Source organism: Procambarus clarkii, chromosome 44, assembly GCF_040958095.1.
Source record: "Procambarus clarkii isolate CNS0578487 chromosome 44, FALCON_Pclarkii_2.0, whole genome shotgun sequence".
Classification (NCBI taxonomy): Eukaryota; Metazoa; Arthropoda; class Malacostraca; order Decapoda; family Cambaridae; genus Procambarus; species Procambarus clarkii.
In genome coordinates this window covers 13,875,136-13,895,142 of record NC_091193.1, presented here as the reverse complement: position 1 = coordinate 13,895,142, position 20,007 = coordinate 13,875,136, and the positions used below count along the sequence as shown (strand labels likewise).

General features: G+C 41.7%; 1 protein-coding gene across 1 annotated transcript in view; it reads right to left on the bottom strand.

The window, feature by feature from the left end:
- Positions 1-20,007, bottom strand: part of LOC123745279 (DBH-like monooxygenase protein 1) — a 246,945-nt gene that overhangs the window by 154,214 nt on the left and 72,724 nt on the right. The window contains exon 2 of the mRNA XM_069300656.1: positions 13,148-13,175. The gene's annotated coding sequence lies outside the window, so the exon portion shown is untranslated. The remainder of the gene's footprint in view (positions 1-13,147; positions 13,176-20,007) is intronic.

The following is a 20,007-nucleotide window of genomic DNA, read 5'->3' as shown; positions in this document are numbered from 1 at the left end:
GAGAGAGAGAGAGAGAGAGAGAGAGAGAGAGAGAGAGAGAGAGAGAGAGAGAGAGAGAGAGAGAGAGAGTGAGAGAGAGAGAGAGAGAGAGAGAGAGAGAGAGAGAGAGAGAGAGAGAGAGAGAGAGAGAGAGAGAGAAAGAGAGAGAGAGAGAGAGAAAGAGAGAGAGAGAGAAAGAACGAGACAGAAGTAAAGGTGGGAAAGACGGTAGCAGAAGTGGGACAACAGGGCATCCAGGAAGGGACACGTATCAAGTGGTAGCTAGTGAAAATTGCTGCCATATCCAGGGGGAATGGAGATCACTGGACATGGGAGTGTAACTGCTGGCGGAGCAGCAGGACATGCTGCCACTCAATGCTGACATGGCAAGCTGGCTACAGGCATAACTGACTGCCAATATAAGTGCCGTAGGTGCCAGAGAGCGAGCCAGAGAGAGAGAGAGCGAGCGAGTGTGCTTGTATTCAGGAATACGAGTCTACAAGTCTAATATATACACATACATTATTATGAACATGTGTGTGTGTATGTGAAGCAGTTTGTTAATTCTCTGGAGTCTAGATGCAACCCATGTTTTTGTGATAACAATAACGTACATGAACTCTGTACGAACAAGTGTTCTTATATCGTTCGTTTTATATATATATATACATATATAACTGGCTATCTCTGAATATTTTCTGCATGCGTTTGTTCTATTGCATTATATTTCTGAAATTGTTTTCAACATGTGTATAGATCTTCCCTTATTCTGAATGGTTCCTTCAATAATTAGTGCAGCTTCCACGTTATTTCGCCAACACTTTTCAATATTTTAAACCTCTGCTGATAGGTTTACGAGTCATTAGCATGTAATGGTATGGGTGAGTACTGAGAGAGCCCACTAACACCTCCATCCTCTGGATCTTTGAAAGCTGTAATAGATTCACCCGATCATTTGTTATCAATGAATGATGATGCACGAGTTTTGTGATATTTGATCAGCCAGAAGTTAGCCAAGATGGGCATTAATTGCAATGTCTGCTCTCATTGAGGAAATGTCACATATAAACGGGATTCCTCTTTTTAGGATGCCACACATGACCTGAATTCCTCGCTTGGATTCTAATTACATCAGCAACAGTCCTATATTTAACAAGCTACCACGTCACTGATTTTTCTACATTGCTGCCAAAATATGCAGACAATGATAAGCTTGTTTCGAAGCTGCAAACAACGTCGCCACTTGTTTATACACAGTAAGCTTGTTCCTATCCTGCTGAAGTCCTTTCCCCAGTATATGACTGGGTTTTTTTCCCCCTCTGATCTCTTGTCCTAGGAACAGCATACCCCTCCATCGCGCACACACTTAACTCGAGTGGCGGGACCAAAGAGCCGAAGCTCAACCCCCGAAAACACAACTAGGCGAGTACACTGGTAAACTCTTACCGGCTGCTGAGGCCTTAAAACATATCCAGTAGTGACCAAGGACCTCGGTAACTCCCGCAGTCACTTGTAGGAAACCACACACACACACACGTGTGTGTGTGTGTGTGTGCACACCTAGGGGCCTCGTAGCCTGGTGGATAGTGCGCAGGACTCGTAATTCTGAGGCGCGGGTTCGATTCCCGCACGAGGCAGAAACAAATGGGCAAAGTTTCTTTCACCCTAAGTGCCCCTGTTACCTAGCAGTAAATAGGTACCTGGGAGTTAGTCAGCTGTCACGGGCTGCTTCCTGGGGTGTGTGTGTGTGGTGTGGAAAAAAAAAAGTAGTTAGTAAACAGTTGATTGACAGTTGAGAGGCGGGCCGAAAGAGCAAAGCTCAACCCCCGCAAAAACACAACTAGTAAACACAACTAGAAAACACACGCACACACCCACTCACACTCACGCAGGCCCTTCATCATTCACGCACGCGACCGACACGAGGGGAGAGAGAGAGAGAGAAAGATAATAGCCTCGGGTGCTTAAATTACATCTTTATAAAACAAAAATGGAGAAGGACCTAATGGAGAAAATATGTTAGTGTCCCCCCACCTCCGGCGGGACCAAATCTTCCACTGCTCACTTAATCCACTTTTAAGTGAGACATCGTTTACGGGAAGTCGCTTGCTCTAATTTGCAGCTGTCTTCCTTCTCTTTAGAATTAGATGTTACCCTGAGATTTTCATTTCATTTTCAAGAGAAATGTCGCTTCAGGAAGCTTTCTTCACTGTGGCTTAATCTTCACTTTCTGCACACACACACACACACACACACACACACACACACACACACACACACACACACACACACACACACACACACACACACACACACACTAAACATCACCACCACCATCTTAAGATGGTAAGTCCTTCTATAACAAGTTAAAACGCTTCGCAGCATCATCTTCCAAGATAACACACTAACTACTGTGCAAATATCTCCAAGAGACAGATGGTCTCTCTCTTAACATGAAAGTCTTGGAGTTGTGATGACCACACATCAGTAAATGGAGAAAAACGACGACGTTTCGGTCCGTCTTGGACCATTGTCAAGTCGTGTGATCACGTCCAGGACGGACCGAAACGTCGCCGTCTCTTCATCTTCTGGTCTGTGTGTGGTTTGGTCATCATATCTTCAGCCACGTTATTGTGACTCGTCGTCTGTAGTTGGTATATCCATTTTCTTGTCTTCAGCAACATGGTAAGGTGGTCTGAGTCTGTTTTGGGGCAGTGTCATGGTTTTCTTTCTTTTTAATTTTTTTTGTATCTATACCAATGGTGTTTGCTTTTGTGTATATACCAATGGTGTTTGTTTTTGTGTCTATACCAATGGTGTTTGCTTTTGTGTCTATACCAATGGTGTTTGCTTTTGTGTCTATACCAATGGTGTTTGCTTTTGTGTCTATACCAATGGTGTTTGCTTTTGTGTCTATACCAATGGTGTTTGCTTTTGTATCTATACCAATGGTGTTTTGTTTGTTTTTCCATCTGTACCATTGGCGTTTTGTCAGTTTTTTTATCTATACTGAATGTGATGTTTATCTTTGTATCTATGCTGATGGTGATGTTTATCTATACTGATTGCGTTGGAATGTAATGTAATATATTTGTTATCAGCTGTCTGTGAAAAACTTATGAAATCAGATTTCAGGTTTTTGGTGTGTCTAGATTCTCATTTACGATAAGGGATGAGGAGAGGGGGGGGGAGAATTCCGGAAAACTAGGGGGGAAAAGATCAGAAAAGAAAGTAGTAGAAAAAAGAAAAAGGTTAGGTAGATGATAAGGAAAGGAGGAATATAATTGAAAATAATCAAATAAGAAACCAAATAATAGATTCATGGAAATTTTTTATGATGATTGTCACAAATTATTATGATTATGGCACAAATTATTTTGATTATGCCACAGGGTTGTGAACGTGAGCCCGTAGAGCACTAGGGTTGTAAGGGTGAGCCCGTAGAGCACCAGGGTTGTGAGGGTGAGCCCGTAGAGCACCAGGGTTGTGAACGTGAGCCCGTAGAGCACTAGGGTTGTAAGGGTGAGCCCGTAGAGCACCAGGGTTGTGAGGGTGAGCCCGTAGAGCACCAGGGTTGTAAGGGTGAGCCCGTAGAGCACCAGGGTTGTGAGGGCGAGCCCGTAGAGCACCAGGGTTGTGAGGGCGAGCCCGTAGAGCACCAGACTTGTGAGGGTGAGCCCGTAGAGCACCAGGGTTGTGAGGGTGAGCCCGTAGAGCACGAGGGTTGTGAGGGCGAGCCCGTAGAGCACCAGACTTGTGAGGGTGAGCCCGTAGAGCACCAGGGTTGTGAGGGTGAGCCCGTAGAGCACCAGGGTTGTGAAGGTGAGCCCGTAGAGCACCAGGGTTGTGAGGGTGAGCCCGTAGAGCACCAGGGTTGTGAAGGTGAGCCCGTAGAGCACCAGGGTTGTGAGGTTGAGCCTGTAGAGCACCAGGGTTGTGAGGGTGAGCCCGTAGAGCACCAGGGTTGCGAGGGTGAGCCCGTAGAGCACCAGGGTTGTGAAGGTGAGCCCGTAGAGCACCAGGGTTGTGAGGGCGAGCCTGTAGAGCACCAGGGTTGTGAGGGTGAGCCTGTAGAGCACCAGGGTTGTGAAGGAGCTCCTAGGGGGACTCAAAGACGATGACGTCGATAAGCAGACTGATGTAGTAATCAAAGAGAAAGAAGGACAAGAGCAAAATGGAGGAAGAATATAAAGAAAGAAGGGGAAGAAATATAAAAATTGGACAAAGAAAAAGAAAATGAATAAGGAAAAGCACTTAAAAAGGAGGGAGGGGATTTTTCTTAATATACCAATATTAAGAAAACCGGTTCCAGTATCTCGGCGCCTTCCACCCAATGTCTCCCTCCAATTATTTATATATATATATATATATATATATATATATATATATATATATATATATATATATATATATATATATATATATATATATATATATATATATATATATGTATATATATATATAAATATATATATATATATATATGTATATATATATATATATATATATATATATATATATATATATATATATATATATATATATATATATATATATATATATTGGTGTCGTAAATGAGATCCAGCCTCGAACATGCATGAAATGAATTCATTTCTCCTTATACGAGTTATTTCGTACAAAAATAGCATAAATCTCTCTACTCTGTGTCTCATCACTCTTCTGTCTCCCCTCCTCTATCTCTCTCTCTCTCTCTCTCTCTCTCCCTCTCTCTCTCTCTCTCTCTCTCTCTCTCTCTCTCTCTCTCTCTCTCTCTCTCTCTCTCTCTCTCTCTCTCTCTCTCTCTCTCTCTCTCTCTCTCGCTGCTTCTTCTCTCACTCAAGACCTGTTAGCTTACATCAGCTTAACTAAAGCCTGTACCTAGAAATATTAATTTGATGAGATTATGAATATTTTTTTCTGTTGGATTAAACTTTAATGCTAAGGTAAGCAAGGAAAACTTGATAAGTTGCAATGATGTTAGTTACTAGACGAAGCTGGAGTCAACGGTTTGCCAGTGTCCTCATGTCATCGGTTGCCTGGATCTCACCCATTTCTACGTCTGGAGAGAACAGGTTTCAAATGCGAGTCCACCCAGGATGAATGATCGCTGGTGTGATGTTCGCGAGACTGGCACAGTCAGGAGGAGACCGCTGATGGCTGAGGGACCTGTGTTGTGGTCGCCAGTTTCTGGTTCGCCTCAAAGCTGGGCCAGGTCGAGAACCTTGAGAGCAATGGTCTTATACATAAGAGTAAAGCCGGCTACACCTTTAGGCTAAAGTTGTTGTTGGGTGCCTTACTGCGTCTGGAGTAAATTCAGAAAATTATTTTACTGAATAAATTTTTTACTGAATTTTACTGAATCCTACGAGACAAAGCTGAACCCGGTGCATACTCCACGACCTAACCAAGCCCAATTTGGCTCTTCGTGGTCATTGAAGAGTTAAACTTCCGTCCCCCTAAGGTGTCGACTTCATAACCAAGCATAAAATTCTTTCCACACATCCATATGTCTGGTCCAGAGGAAATATATCTGCTTGATGGGGTTTTTGGGAGTTCTACGCCCCAAGCCCGGCCTGAGGCCAGGCTTGACTTGTTAGAGCTTGGTCCAACAGGCTGTTGCTTGGAACGGCCCACATATCCACCACAGCCCAGTTGGTCCGGCACTTCTTGAAGAAAATTCGCGTAGTCCTTCTCCTACATGTACTCATGTAGTGAAGAAAATATCATGTAATCTAATTATGATTATTGTCTATATTGTATAGGCTGCTGCAATTGCGTTCCCCATGGAGAAATTGCAACATTATGATTAATGAGCCTTGTAGCAGTTGTCATTTCCCTTCACGTATACATGACAATTAGAGTGCAGTCACCAGCATAGTCATCTGGGGTGTGGAGTGTATCGTTGAAGTATACACTCCACAACAAGGAGCCCAAACACTCTACATTCTATCCTGTGTACACGTGTGTACTATCCTGTGTACCAGTTGACTGGGTTGAAGTTCTGCTCTAATTCAGTTACCCCTTGCAAGGCTCTAATTCAGTTACCCCTTGCAAGGCTCTAATTCAGTTACTCCCTTTGCAAGGCTCTAATTCAGTTACTTCCTTGCAAGGCTCTAATTCAGTTACTCCCTTGCAAGGCTCTAATTCAGTTACTCCCTTGCAAGGCTCTAATTCAGTTACCCCCTTGCAAGGCTCTAATTCAGTTTATACACTTGCGTGGCTCTAATTCTTTTAGTGACCCTTGCATGGTTGTGTCGGGAGCGGCGGGCGTGGTTTAGGGGGCGCCCACGCGCCCTCTTCTCTAATTGGCGTAAATTGGGCGGCTGGCTTGGCCGCGAGACGCCGCCCCAAAACTGCTGCCCTTCCCATCTGCACCCAGCAACACAGATGACTGCCACACGCTGCCGTCTCCCACTAGCTGCCGTCTACCACAAACTGCCGTCTCTCACAAACTGCCGTCTCCCACAAGCTGCCGTCTCCCACCGGCTGCCATCTCCCATAAGCTACCGTCTACCAACCCATTCCTTCCCTAAAACCCACAACTTGTAGCCAGCAGTTCCCCCATTCCTTCATATCTTTATCACTCTTCCATCTGAACGCCATACGGCTATTTTGAGACCCCTGTAGTGGGAACCTAGACCCAGAGGGCACATGTTGGCCAAACGACGGTGATTCAACATTAAAACAACGCGATAACCTTGATTCAATGTTTCTCAAGTATGTTTTGCCTATTTAGAAGCATTTCCCAATACGGTGTCCCAAATTTTCCATGTAGAAACATATAATTTCCAATCTTACAGTCATACTTTCCCATCTAGAAACCAACAATTTTCCATCTAGAAACTTAGAATTTCCCATCTAGAAATCTCCATAATTTCCCACGTAGAAACCACCCATAATTTCCCATCTAGAAACCCCTATTCGCCTAAACATTCCCCAGAAACTCTGTTTATGAAACTCCTTTCCCACCTCTCTCATCTGCTTTCCCACCTCTCTCATCGACAACTCAGGCACGGCGTTGCTGTAAAATCCCGCCTTTAAGCTTTTTTTTTTTTTGTTCTCTGTGTAATTATTTAGTTATAACTCTGCTCACGTATATCGGTTAACCGTATTTTATAAAGATTTTTATCGCTTATCCGATATTCGCTTTAACGGCCAATTTGTTCCCGTTTACAGCAAATAATTTTCGCTAATCTACTTCCCAAATGTAAACACGATTTCCCCCAAGCCTTCTCGGCCTCGTTGTATCTTGTGTTTTATATGATCGACATTTGTGTTTTGTTTACTTTTAAAAAGATTCATTCCAATACCTGTCTATACGTCACGATGTGATCGTAAGTGGCAGACAGAGAATGAACATCAAAAAGAAAACAATCAAAACATTCAAACAAAAAACAATCAACCAACAATCAAAAAAACAAAAAAACAATCAAACAAAACAAAATCGGTTAACATTTTGATAGGTGTAAACTAGATAAGTGTAAACAATTGTATGTTTATATGTATTTCAAAAATCAGATTATGATTGGGTCAAAAAAACTCGTCTCTTAGCGTTTGGTGGTAATAAAACGGTAAAAGGAATTTTTGGAGAATTGGTCAATTTCTGAAGAGAAATACAACAACAAAAGAAACAGAAGATTCATGCTAGAATAATTTAGCTCACACTTTTTGCTAATTCAGTATGTCTACAAGAAGCCGATAAATATATATATATATATATATGTCGTACCTAGTAGCCAGAACGCACTTCTCAGCCTACTATGCAAGGCCCGATTTGCCTAATAAGCCAAGTTTTCATGAATTAATTGTTTTTCGACTACCTAACCTACCTAACCTAACCTAACCTAACTTTTTCGGCTACCTAACCAAACCTAACCTAGAAAGATAGGTTAGGTTAGGTTAGGTAGGGTTGGTTAGGTTCGGTCATATATCTACGTTAATTTTAACTCCAATAAAAAAAATTGACCTCATACATAATGAAATGGGTAGCTTTATCATTTCATAAGAAAAAAATTAGAAAAAATATATTAATTCAGGAAAACTTGGCTTATTAGGCAAATCGGGCCTTGAATAGTAGGCCAAAAAGTGAGTTCTGGCTACTAGGTACGACATATATATATATATATATATATATATATATATATATATATATATATATATATATATATATATGTCGTACCTAGTAGCCAGAACGCACTTCTCTGCCTACTATGCAAGGCCCGATTTGCCTAATAAGCCAAGTTTTCCTGAATTAATATATTTTCTCTAATTTTTTTCTTATGAAATGATAAAGCTACCCATTTCATTATGTATGAGGTCAATTTTATTTTATTGGAGTTAAAATTAACGTAGATATATGACCGAACCTAACCAACCCTACCTAACCTAACCTAACCTATCTTTATAGGTTAGGTTAGGTTAGGTAGCCAAAAAAGTTGGGTTAGGTTAGGTTAGGTAGGTTAGGTAGTCGAAAAACAATTAATTCATGAAAACTTGGCTTATTAGGCAAATTGGGCCTTGCATAGTAGGCTGAGAAGTGTGTTCTGGCTATTAGGTACGACATATATATATATATATATATATATATATATATATATATATATATATATATATATATATATATATATATATATATATATATATATAGCGGGGTACCACTTCTGGTGCAATTATAGGGACCCACAGCCTCAGAGAAGGGAACACAGAGCATTCTGGGAAAAAAATGCCATTTAACTCTGAATACATAAGAGTGTTCGCTTCTCCTACCACCCCCCTTATATCATACTATGGACTAATGCACTTCTTAGTTTATCTCGGTGGTGGCATATATCTTTATTCAACTTCCCTAGAACTTGCTAATGTAGTCTACCATGCATTTGTGTTGATTTTCCTCTCAGTTCATTTTCCTAAGCTATTCTTTGGCCTATGGATAGTCCCCCACCGAGGGCTTGTGTCGGTCTTCCAGGGATAGGGGCTAAACGCGATCCTATTTGGACCGACAAGCAGGACTGCCAGAGTTTGGGGACTGAATACACAGATTTACTCTGAGCTGGTCACTGGGCTGAGTCAGGGCCTTCCTTGGTGTTGTCGTTGACTGCGCTGCCGTGCATGATAAAAACACACACTGGAGCTTCCGCATGGTCGAATATATGCCTGCATATGCATGTAAACATTCACGTATGAATGAATTATGCTTGAATGAACTGATGTTGGCAGAGATTCATAAATCATTTATTGTATTGACCTCCTACACACACACACACACACACACACACACACACACACACACACACACACACACACACACACACACAACCATTCAGTGTACCCATTTACACAAGTCATTAATCTACCTCATTATCTAAAATTCACTCATTTATAAATTAAAACATCACACGTTTAACACTTTAGTGCTTGCATAACTCTCCTGTGGCGGCCTCAGTTGACATATAAATTAAGGTGTCAGAAACACAACACCAGCATTGATAAAGGAACCGGAGAGAGAGAGAGAGAGAGAGAGAGAGAGAGAGAGAGAGAGAGAGAGAGAGAGAGAGAGAGAGAGAGAGAGAGAGAGAGAGAGAGAGAGAGAGAGAGAGAGAGAGAGTGTGTGTGTGTGTGAGTGAGTGTATGTGTTCTGTACATCTTGGGGAAGTAAGCGTTTCAGTACTATTTTGTTCCATTCTGATAATTTTGTTGTATTTTTTTTATTGGTCTATCTTTTCTTAGTAATCTCACTACACCCTCTCCTGTAAGTGTCCTCACTCACCAGACCACACCACCAACCAAGAAACTTGCTCAGAGACCGGGCCGCGGGGACGTTGATCCTCGGAACCCTCACAAGGTTCCACTCCTATTCCAAAACCTAACCATCCCCACAGACTCCCGTAGATCACAGTTGGTCCCAAATGGTGTGAACATCAAACTGAAACTCCCCAAAAAATTTTCCCTTTACTTTCTGTCAATGTTGGACAGTAAACTATTCAAAATACCATCGATGCTTACGATGTTAACACCTGACATGTACCAAGGAACATGAAAGCTTACGGAAGTGTACTGTAAACTTGGGTGCCAGTACCGGGTACCAACACACAGCAGGAGCGCCCCCGTCTATGAGCTAAGGATGACGCCTGTAGAGAGGGTTCTCCTCCACAGCCTCGGTACAAATTTGAACACGACTCTTGGGCGAGTGTCTCAAAGATAACCCAACACACACACACACACACACACACACACACACACACACACACACACACACACACACACACACACACACACACACACACACACACACACATATATGGAAATGAAAGTGATAACGCTTCGCCCAACCCTCGACCTTTTTCAAGTCACAACTTAGACATACAGGGGAAAGAAAGCCATCGAAAGGCCAGAGAGAGTTGGTAAGGTGGATGGAGGAGGAGAAATGGGGCCTCAGTGTTGAAAAAAAGCATTAAGCCTGCAAGTTTATGATTCAAGGTTAATTGTCACTTAGGTCGCAATGTATTTATACTAACTGAAGAACGATTTCTAAGCTAAATCAAGAATCTGATTATTAAAATGACTTATTTCGTGTAAGTGACACCCAAATTGTCAGTAAAGTAAAAGTTACATATACACAAATAAAGTTTGCAGTGTTATAGGGCGTTTGCAGTGTCGCAGGAAAACCTGTGCAGTGTAGAGAAGAAGCTTTGCAGTGCCGGAGAAGCAGCTTGACATCGCCGGAAAAAACGATGCAGCGACTGTGAAACGCAGCAATCACGGAGAAGCTTTGCAGCGTGTCGAAGAAACTTTGCAGCGTGTCGCAGAAACTTTGCAGCCTGTCGCAGAAACTTTGCAGCGTGTCGCAGAAACATTGCAGCGTGTCGCAGAAACTTTGCAGCGTTTCGCAGAAACTTTGCAGCGTGTCGCAGAAACTTTGCAGCGTGCCACCAACCCTCCTCCCTCCTTCCCCAACACACACACACACACACACACACACGCACACACACACACATCAACACAGACACTAGGGAGATCAGAAGGTCAGAGAAAGGACGAGCACAGTGAGGAAGGGTTGCCTGTCTCTCTCTCTCTCTCTCTCTCTCTCTTTCTCTCTCTCTCTCTCTCTCTCTCTCTCTCTCTCTCTCTCTCTCTCTCTCTCTCTCTCTCTCTCTCTCTCTCTCTCTCTCTCTCTCTCTCTCTCTCTCTCTCTCTCTCTCTCCCTCTCTCTCTCTCTCTGGCTTCTCCATCAACTCCGGCAACCAGTCATTTACAAGCCTGCACAGTGACTGGTCGGGTCATCTAACAAGCTAATGACTCCACAAATATAGCCAAGGCCAGGTCACAGTAACAATCTTGTGAAGAACTTTAGTGACTGTTAAAACGCTTGACTTTTGTAAGGTCGGAGACTGTTTAAGGAGCATTTTTTTGGGGAGGATGGGTTTTACGGGCCAGTTGAAGCCTCAATGTAACTTTAAGAGCCTGTTTGAGAAAACCGACTCAAGATAGCTTAAATAGCTGGATTAAGGAAGTACTTAAGTACCAACTAAACTCCCTTGAAGACTGAATTGAAAGGCCACTTAAAGCCAATAAACGCTCAGCTAAAACACTTGGAGAACTTAATGGCCATCTAAGTGATGCGCAAACGTTGTTGCTACTACCACAACTACTACCTAGTATGTTGTTGCTACTACCACAACTACTGCATAACATGTTGTTGCTATTACCACAACTACTGCATAACATGTTGTTGTTACTACCACAACTACTACCTAGCATGTTGTTGCTACTACCACAACTACTGCCTAGCATGTTGTTGCTACTACCACAACTACTGCCTAGCAGGTTGTTGCTACTACCACAACTACTACCTAGCATGTGGTTACTACTACCACACTACTACCTAGTATGTTGTTGCTACTACCACAACTACTGCATAACATGTTGTTGCTATTACCACAACTACTACCTAGTATGTTGTTGCTACTACCACAACTACTGCATAACATGTTGTTGCTATTACCACAACTACTGCATAACATGTTATTGCTACTACCACAACTACTGCATAGCATGTTATTGCTACTACCACAACTACTACCTAGCATGTTGTTGCTACTACCACAACTACTGCCTAGCATGTTGTTGCTCTTACATAATAACTACTGCCTAGTATATCATTACCATAACAGAGTTAGGTGCTCTGCCAATTGACAAATTATACATATAACGAATTGATAAAAATCTCATCAGAAAGGATAACGGAAATGATTCAACACGAAATCACAGTAAAGTGATACATTTCAGCCATTATTATATATATTATATACACAAGAAAACAGGCGGAAATGGTAGCTTGACCTCGGGGCGTTGTATGATTAGGAAATCAATACCACAGAGAAATGGCCTGATTCAGACCAATCTAACATTTGCAGTGATTATCTTGGCATTTAATGTCCTTTGTGTCTGCCGTCATTATGAAATTTGGTGCCAGCTAATGATGTTCAAATTGCTATGCCAGCCATTTGCCTGGTCAGCTATTTAATAGGTGAGCCAATTATATTGTCAGCCGGTTATCAGGTCAGTCAGTTGCCAGGTCAGCCAGTTACCAGGTCAGCCAGTTACCAGGTCAGCCAGTTACCAGGTCAGCCAGTTACCAGGTCAGCCAGTTACCAGGTCAGCCAGTTACCAGGTCAGCCAGTTAGCAGGTCAGCCAGTTACCAGGTCAGCCAGTTACCAGGTCAGCCAGTTACCAGGTCAGCCAGTTAGCAGGTCAGCCAGTTACCAGGTCAGCCAGTTACCAGGTCAGCCAGTTACCAGGTCAGCCAGTTACCAGGTCAGCCAGTTAGCAGGTCAGCCAGTTACCAGGTCACCTAGATGAACCAGTATCTAAAACAACCATTTATTACATGCATTCCAATTTTCAATACATTATCTGTTTTCCCTTCCAGTTTTTTTGTGGGATGGGGGGGTCGTGGGGGGCGTTCAAATCCATTCATCTCCTCATAGGCCTACAACCCAACCTATTGTTATTTTTTGTAGTAAATTATTGTGAGATAATCGCCTTCAATGCAAAATTTCATGAGATAGGAAACATTATTAGTGAATATTATAGCACTATTATAGCACACAAACCTCACAGTATCTTGGGGCGGGTCCTTTCTCTATCTCAGTTGAAATTGACTCTTACCTCAGCTTAGGTCTAGCGGCCTCGGGCTCTGGAAAGATAGGCACAATATGTATAAATTAGTTTTTTGCAAAGAATTCAGTGTACAATATTTACAAAGGTATACTTTATTTACTATGTTGTTATTAATTAATGTAATAGAAATAGTGGTAGAAGTAGTATTGGTTTATTAGCATTATGATTTATTATAATAATGAATATAATTATAACTGTCATATGTGACTTAATACCCTTTGTTATTATTGATAACAATATAATGATACTGCAAATTGTATGGCAATCATTACAAAATAATAATTCTTTGTTATATTTAACGAATGGAAACTATAAAAAAAAAGATTACCCTAAAATATTTTTAAGTTTACCCTGATTATGTTATATTAAAGCTGTTTTCAATATAACTTTTTAATTAATTTTCGTGTCCAATAAATTCACAATAACATGATGCATCTAAAATAAAATATAATAAAAATGCGCTGGGATTGCACATCCGTTCCCCAGACATAAACATTATCTACTATAGATAGATAATGATAGATTATACCTAATCTATACCACGATAGATTACAAAAAAAATAAACATAAATATCTCCATCAGTGCTGTAAGATTTCCACACAAATTTCCAGGTTATTCTTTCTAACATGTTTAAAATACTTTTTCTACTCAGGCAGAACAGTGATAAGTATCCCATTTTGCTTGTGAGGCAAATGAAGCACTCGTGGAAAATGTGGCATTACCTTGTTTTGTTCTAGTAGGCCCTAATAATAACAAATATAATGTTATAATGACAAAACGATTGAGAGAAAGAGAGGGTCACTGTGGTGTAGAAGTCGCGCGCTCTCAAACCGCGCTTCGCAACTAATTTCACCGGAGATCGAGCCCCGGCCAGCGATATACCAATGGGCGGGAGCGATCCTTATAATCCCTGTTTGCCTCCCAATGTCCCCAGCAGTATTTGGGACCTAACTGTAAACAGCCTGACAGCCTGTATCAAGGAAAGGGGGGAGGGGGGAATAGTTTACATTGAGTTATGATAAGGTCAAATCAATGAGCTATCGAAGGTAAAATCTCAGGCCGCCTACTCCTGTACCCACCTGTGAATAAAAAAAGAAAAACAAAACAGAAACTCGAGCAAAACATTGTTCCCAGAGCATAACAGCAACGAGGGAGGAGGAGGATTCCATGTCCTTCCCGAGTCTATGAAATATTCAGAAACAAACAGCACAAAATAGCACGGAATGTTTGCCCCACAAACACCAAAACAGTGTGAGTTAAATTTCAAGTCTGTTTCAAAACTGGAAATATTCCCAAATCGCACCTGTTCAATGGTCAACTTACTGCTCAATTTCCAACTCTGTTGAAATTAGAAATCGTGATACGTTGTCAAATGTCTTGCAATCGTTACCACGAAAACAAAGTCCCGAGGTCAGGTATAAATATGATAGAATTACCTTAATGTAAGAGTGAGTGGGTAGGTAGGTAGGTGGGTGCGGTGGGTCGGTGAGTGCAGTGGTTGAATGGATGTAGTGGGTGGGTGCAGTGGTTGGGTGGGTGCAGGGGTTGGGTGGGCGTTGTAGACGAAGTGGGTGGATGCAGCGGGTGAGTGGAGTGGGCTCCACTCACCCACTTTTATATGCTTATATCCACTCAGTCCACTTTTATATGCTTCCTCGGGCTGGCGGAAATATGACACGAACAAAAATTCTCCTTTGCATAAAACGAGAGAGAGAGAGAGAGAGAGAGAGAGAGAGAGAGAGAGAGAGAGAGAGAGAGAGAGAGAGAGAGAGAGAGAGAGAGAGAGAGAGAGAGAAGAGAGAGAGAGAGAGAGAGAGGAGAGAGAGAGAGAGAGAGAGAGAGAGAGAGAGAGAGAGAGAGAGAGAGAGAGAGAGAGAGAGAGAGAGAGAGAGAGAGAGAGAGAGATAGAGAGAGATAGAGATAGAGAGAGATAAGTTACGGGAAGGGAAAGTTCTCAGCTTGCTAACAGGCGTCAGCTGTCGTCTGTTCCTGTACCCACCTGTGTTAAAAAAAGGAAAAAAAAGGAAAAAAATAGAGCATCAAACAAAACAAAAATTGCAATCTTGACACCATCTCTCATTTCTCTTTAAGTCAGCTGAGGAAAGGAAAAAAAACAGATCCATCATCCACGTCATCCAGTGAACGCCACCACCACCACCTCCTCCCCTCAAAAACCGTCGCTCCTCGAGACAGCTTCCTTGAGGAACCTTTGACAGTCTTAAGTGTATGATGGATTCACTTTCTGGGCCTGAGAAGGGCTCAAAATATCTTGCTTAGATGCCATCTTTCAGATCCCCACTCAGGGTCTGAGTCTGGAGAGCGAAGGAGTGGAGTTGGTGACGAGTGTATTAGATGTGCTGCGAGAACATATATATATATATATATATATATATATATATATATATATATATATATATATATATATATATATATATATATATATATATATATATATATATATATATATATATATATATATATATATATATATATATATATATATATATATATATATATATATATATATATAAGGGGACCCCTCGTTGCTGTCTGTCCTTCTCGGGGCCCTCATAGCTGTCTATCTCTCCCGGGTCCGAAAGTAGATATCTGTCCTTCACCGGGCCTTCAAATATCTTTACCCTCTCCGGAAGCGTGAAGCAAAACGTATTCAGGCTATTTTGGCGACTTCGTGAGTCAGCTGCGTTTGATGCCAGCGTTTTTCTTTTGTTTGTACACCTGCGTGCAAAAATCTGATATATATAAATATATTACATTCCTATTAATGTTGCATGCAATTATTTTTTTATGTTGCGCCAAAGTGCTCTTTTTTGTGTTAGATTTGCACGCAAGTGATTTTTGTATGCAGTGGTTTTTATATACATTTAAGTGTTTTTTTTACGTTATTGGGTCAGCTGTGGCAAGCTGTTTAGGTCAGCTGTGGCAAGCTGTTTAGGTCACTTGTGGCAAGCTGTTTAGGTCAGCTGTGGTAAGCTCTTTAGGTCGGCTGTGGTAAGCTGTTTAGATCAGCTGTGACAAGCTGTTTAGATCAGCTGTGGTAAGCTGTTTATATCACCTGTGACAAGCTGTTTAGATCAGCTGTGGTAAGCTGTTTATATCAGCTGTGACAAGCTGTTTAGGTCAGCTGTGGTAAGCTGGTTTAACTCAGCTGTAACAAGTTGTCGAGGTCAGCTGTGTGCATTTGTTTAGGACGGCTGTTTAAAGCTATTACGTCAGCTGTATCACGCTGTCAATCAGATTGCTCTTCAGAAACTTTAAACAGTTTGATGGACGTAAGATCAAAGCTATTTTTATTTTAGTTTTCGTTTTGTTCTGTACTATCAGTGCTAAATTTGTGTTTCATCAAGATATACTTTGCTTCTAATTTTGGAAAATTTTACATAAACACGACAATATTTTGTTTATGGCTCAAAGACTCGTCGACTTGCTAAAGGTGTAAAGCCTGTAACACAACAGCTTAATGAAACCAAAGCAATTCCAAAGGGTCCACAGTGAAAAAAATAACATTGTGGGAAAAAGATAGCAATAAAAACAGCAATAATTATCATTAATACATAGTAGTAGGCATCCATCAATCTCAGGAGACTATGGAGTTGCGCTCTGGTTGTCGGTCTGGAGTGGCCTCACCAGGGCACAAAGCCAGGGTAGGTTGATTCGGGGGAGAAGCTGTTACCCAGGCAGCAGGTCCCAGGCTATCATTAATAGCCACTTCATTAACAACACGAAACATAGTGATTCAATAATAAGATGATAGCATAGAATGATGACCAAACTGCATATCAGAAGATGGAGATACGACGACGTTTCGGTCCGTCTTGGACCATCATCAGATCGTATGACTCAAAAACGACTTGATAATGATCCAGGACGGACCGAAACGTCGACACTTCTCCATCATCTTGTGGTTTGGTCATCATTTCTTCAATCCCCCGTTATTGTGACTCATCATCGGCAGTAGCATAGGCCTTATAAGAAATTTTAACATCTGCTACAAGAAAGAAACAAAACAAAAATACATCAACAAAAGCCCTGCAGAGGATGTCTGCAATGATGTCTCTTAATTGTGTATATTTGAAACAGCTGTGAGTGTGCTTCCTTGTTGTCGCCTGTAGCGTTGCTTTCCCCGGCTGTATTCAGACCCATGTAGGAGAGCTGTATGTACACCCAGAGGTGTATCCCGGTTCTCGCTGTGTATACACGAGTTTACTTCAGTACCGAGCTACTTTCAGGTTTAAAGTATACTTGCTGATTAGGGTCGGTACCCCTAATGTATTGACCTTACTAATCCAGATCAACCTGATACCTCATCAACCAGGCTGTGATTCATACGTCAGGCTGCGAGCAGCCGCGTCTAGCAGCCTGGTTGACCAGGTCAACATCCAGGAGGCCTGGTCGGGGACCGGGCCGCGGGGAGGACCTTGAACCCCCTGAAGCACCGCAAGGTAACCGCATGATAAGGTTACCAACCTTCCAGAGGTTGATAGGCCATTAGCCCAATACCAAGCTTGCTAGATCGTCAATAAACTATTATGTTGGCCTTAATATCCCCTCCAGAGGTTGAAGGGACTTTAACCCAGTCCAAATCTCCCGCAAGAGAAAACCACGGAATTCTGGACTTGAATCCGCCTCTCTGGTGATTGATGTCTGTGATACTTACCAGGTCTCAGAGCCAATGTCTTATTCGCATTATACTTTTTTTTGTCTGAACATTTCTCCCGCTGTTGGAATGGTTGCTTATGGATAAGGTTATATATATTTCAGCCCGTGTAGTTGGCCGGAAGTGCATCGGGAGACAAGCTGCTTGGACATGTAACTGACGTTGATGCGTAATGCTTTATTCACATACCAACGTGTGTGTCTGTGTGCTTGTTCATGTAAACTTGCAGCTTGCAAGGTTGGTTGTCTAAAACAGAGACACTTGGTCTTCAATTGACCTTATAATATATATATATATATATATATATATATATATATATATATATATATATATATATATATATATATATATATATATATATATATATACTTTTCAATCTATTTATTATGCGAGTTTACTTTTTTTCAGTCTACTTAATTCCCATTGTATCACCTTGTTCTGTATTACGTTAAGTTAGACATTTATTCTTTATGGACTTTGTCAGTTCCTGTGAGGATCTTTTATGTCGTTATCATGTCTCCTACGAATACTTTCTCTTCCAGTGTGGTTCATTAGTTGGGAGGGGGGGATGGCCTATAATCCCAGTTCTATCGTTGATGTATCAGTAACGTCGCTCAAAAATCGTTCCAAAAATAACGTTTTATACCGTAGTTTCGTTACAAAACACACAGCGAGAAACAAAAAAAAAAACACAAACACCCCACGTGTTAGTGTCGCTTCGTTAACAACGAAAACATTTCTCCGTCCTTTTATAAAACGTAATGTGACGTTACGCTGCCACTTCTTGACAGTAACTATCTCGTGGGTGTTCCATATACGTAAGATACCATTACCACGCGTTGTTTGCCTGGACATTATCAGCGTAACACTTCCTGAATGGCGACGAACGTTTCCACCTGATGAACCAACATCATCAAATATGGCATCCAAATCTGAATATCATTTTATACTGTTTCAGTAGCCTACTTTATTTTAAAGTGTTTGGGTTAGGCCAGTGTGTGTAAGTGTGTAAAGCCAGTGACTTCCTGGCCTTTACTGTTGGTGTTCATTGATGAACCAACTGTGGTTCTGTGGTTCTCAGGTGTATGAACCCATACAGACTGAGACGGGTAGACTGTAGCGTTCACTAGGTCTACACTGTGAGCATCTTTTTCTTTCTTGCAGGTATTTAGCAATTAAGAGAGATGAGTAGTATGTGTGTGAGGATAACCTGCTTCCCCTTTTGGTAAGCGAGCCAGCAGTTCGTCTCTGGGGTTTCGTAAGCGACAAACCTCCAGTGGAGGAACAGTCGTCTTCCGGTTCCTCGAGTCCAAACCGGTAAATAAAAAACTTTTCCTCTGAACGCCACCGTAAGACGTAAGAGATGAGGCGGCCGAATGAATGGTGTTGCTTCTTGTGAGGTTCTCACGGCTCCACAGAAATTCCAAAGGTCTGGCCCCTTGCCTGGAAGTCTTAATTGTGGCATTCGCATCTAAGAGTAACTCCGGCGATTCAATCATTAAAAATAATTCACCTGAATTTACCCGAGAGCCCACCCTCTATTTTATGGCCAATTTTTTTTATTTTAAGTCTCTAACCATATGATTTATTACATTGGGGAAAATGCCCCATCTGTTTTTCATTTAGATTTAAGTTAGATTTAGATGCACCACGTTATGACTTGATATTCTAATCGAAGATTTCGACATTTAATCTTAATCAGTTGTTTTTAATCTTAAAACATAATCTTGTTATTTAATCTTAAGTCATTTGACATATTCTAATGTTGAAGCGATGTAGTTTTAAGCTCCAGAAGATGCTTCATAAGATTGCACAAAGCAATACGTCAGGGTTACCTTACCTTGCGGTTACTTTGCCATGATTTCGGGGTTCAAAGTCTCCGAGGTCCGGTCCCCGACCGGATGCTGGATTGGTCCGCCAGGCGGCTGGACGCGGCTGCTCGCAGCCTGTCGTATGAAGCTCATACAGTCTGTTTAATCAGGTATCCTTTAGAGGTGTTTATCGAGTTCTCTCTTGAACACTGCGAGGGGTCGGCCAGTTATGCCCCTTATGTGTAGTGGAAGCGTGTTGAACAATCTTGAGCCTTTGATGTTGATAGAGTTCTCTCTCGGCGTACCTGTTGCACCTCTACTCATCAACGGGGGTATTCTGCACATCCTGCCATGCTTTCTG